We start from the raw sequence: 2,795 nt of genomic DNA on the forward strand, positions 1-2,795 counted from the left end.
TCGCAGTAGGCCGGATCGAATGGTGTTCCACTTTTGTTTGACATCCCATCGTTGCGTTGATGACCGTTTGGTTTCGCCATTCATGGCACACTTTGTTCGGTATGTCCAGCCTAGCCCAATGAAAGAAGGAAGAAGGTGTTCCCGGTAATTGGATAGCCATTAACCGTAAAAGTTAAACAAACACAATACCAAAGCCACTGCCTTGCTGAGTGGAGGAAAGTCATCTGCTTTGTTCTGGTTCGATTGTGCTGTTGTTCTTTTTCTGCATATTCTGACCTGCAGTGGTCATATTGGGTCTAGGGTTGTCATTTCTCTATGTTGGATTCCATAGACTCACTAATAATAGGCTCACCCTAGCGTGGAACATTTAAATAAGTGATGCACTGCATTATTGCACTTCATTCGTCGTCCTTCTCGAACCATCCATGAACGGAGGAGGGTTGGCTGACTTTGATGAGCTTCATCATCATTGCACTGGTTCCCGGTCAGCCAGCGCGATAATCCCCTTCGTAATGAGAGCATAGTCACTCGGAATCAGTGCAAAAATCGGAAGCGAAACGGATTCGGTATGCTACAAAAAAAAACGCTTTGGACGGGATACTTGATGGAAGGGCGAAGCTTTTCTCTAGTAGCCGGTGTTTATGAATGAGCATTCATGAAAATGAGAAAACAAAGAAACAATTAAAATTAAGCGTGTCGGAAACAACAGATCCAGGCAAATAAACACCCAGTTTATTAAGTTCATGACATGCTGTGGAAAATTCGATGCTATGAAAAAAATAAACTACAAATATCGTGCTTCTGTTGGAGTTTCGCAACACTACAGAATAATTACAAACCATATAAAAACAAGACAAATAGGTGTGTGACATAAAAAGTTCTAATTTATGAAAGCCGTACATATAAATTATCATCCCGCAGCCACAGGCAGAATTCTTAAACACTTCAGATTTATTCTTGTGTTCTCAGATCCTCGTATAAGAATTGCATGTGGTTATTTAAAATGTTCGTTTCTGAACTACCCTGGCACTGGAGTCCCTAACAACCTTCGGAAGCCAAAGTCACGTCTGCGTTGACGTCGCTTTATGGTGTATAATTATTCATCACGAGAAGTGAGGTAAGTAATTTGTTTTTGTTTAGGTCTACGTTCTTTTTTTCTTTAACTTCTATTATCCCCGCAGGTAGGTTTTTGTGGTTTTCCTCCCCACCACGTCTGTTGCTGCTGCTGAGTTTTCAGCTTTTTTTTATCGGCCAGTCCGTTGCAAACTCTCCGTAGGGAAATGACTTGTAATTATCAAGAAGTTAAAACCAACCTCCGGAAAAGTAGCAGTAGAAGTTAGGAAGAAGATTACCGAAATTAGACCGACTGAAATAATAATATAAGAAAATTGAGGGTGCGTTCGGTCGGAACCGTGACCGGGAATTCTGTCGTTAGATGTGGTTCGGTGAGTAGCCAATGCTGGGTAATGTGGTGACAACTATGCAACGCAACAGCGAACGTTGAAGCATTATTTCTGTTGACGAACTAGAACGACTATTTCTATGGTTCGAATACCAAACGTCAACAGAATACGAGACCTGGATTCGAAAGATACACTCATTTGTAGGTACGTTTTGTGTGTCGGTAAAAACTACTGAAATTTCACTAGAAATTTGCTAACAATGTAATGCACACCACCACTAATGAGCAACAGACAGTTAGAAATGCATGAAACAGCGAAAAATAAAAATTCTGCGAAATAGTACCCGGGTAGAAGTGATTTGCAAAACAATAACAAATTTTATTATTAGAACCGAACATCTCAATGGTAGAAATAACCATTATTCAGTTTGATATAAGAGTTAAAATATAAAAATTCATAACAAAGTCTTCATGAGAAAATGTCAACAAAATATAAAATTCTGCATTGTAATATCAAACCAAAAACAAAATATTTAGAGAAGAAGAATTTTTCAGTTATTTTATATTCTAGCATTCAGAATTAATTAATATAATAAGAACTTCTCTCATCTGATTCTGACGCAGTTCATTCAATTGTATTTTATTTGAAGATAGAACTACTGGATCAATTGTACTTAAGAAAATTTGAATAACTCATCAATAACGGAATTTCTTGATTCTCGATATGAAATATCAAGAAAATATCAATTATTGCTATGATAGCACAGAAACGTCAAGACAAGATATGATGGTAATATTCGTTATTATTTTGATCTTTGTTTGCCATTTACATATACCCGGGTATAGCCCAGAGGAAGGACACGAAGCTTCACCCGTCTTCTTCCCGGGGAGACGCTCTACCAACTACGCCACTCTGGAACATGTGTAGAACATGTAGAATAATTGAACCAAGATACACTGCTTTTTAAGAATCTATATATGAAAGCGCATGTTGGTCATTCCTGAAACTACCCGACAGAAAGTAAAGCTTATTATCACAACTGGCGATACCAATGGTCATATTAGTGATGGTCAAAGTCCGTCAAAAGTATTTTTTGCCTTTCTTCGTCTAGAAGAATTCTACTGTTATGAAATTGTGTTTGTATTGCGTTGGTTTGACGGTATTATACAAAAACCTGTTCATTAATAGTGCATTTCGCATATCACTCATATTCTCACAATAACTCTGTGAGCAAGGATGGCTTTTATCGTATCAAAGAACGATCGCTCGCAACTCTTCACACGATTCAATCAGTGCCATCAAAGAGATACGTATATCATCGCAACAACAAAAACCCGGCATGGCTAGAATAACATAGAATAGACACCAGTGCGAGAGCGAATTTCTCTCGAT

The 2,795-nt window shown here is 38.2% G+C and overlaps 1 long non-coding RNA gene across 1 annotated transcript; it reads left to right on the forward strand.

Annotated features, from left to right (window-relative positions):
- The first annotated feature begins 443 nt into the window (after positions 1-443).
- On the forward strand, positions 444-1,881 carry LOC131435068 (uncharacterized). Its single transcript, XR_009230440.1, has 3 exons — positions 444-861; positions 970-1,117; positions 1,182-1,881. It is a non-coding gene; the product is annotated as an uncharacterized LOC131435068 (long non-coding RNA).
- The last annotated feature ends 914 nt before the right edge of the window (positions 1,882-2,795 follow it).

Source organism: Malaya genurostris, chromosome 3 (assembly GCF_030247185.1).
Source record: "Malaya genurostris strain Urasoe2022 chromosome 3, Malgen_1.1, whole genome shotgun sequence".
Lineage (NCBI taxonomy): Eukaryota > Metazoa > Arthropoda > Insecta > Diptera > Culicidae > Malaya > Malaya genurostris.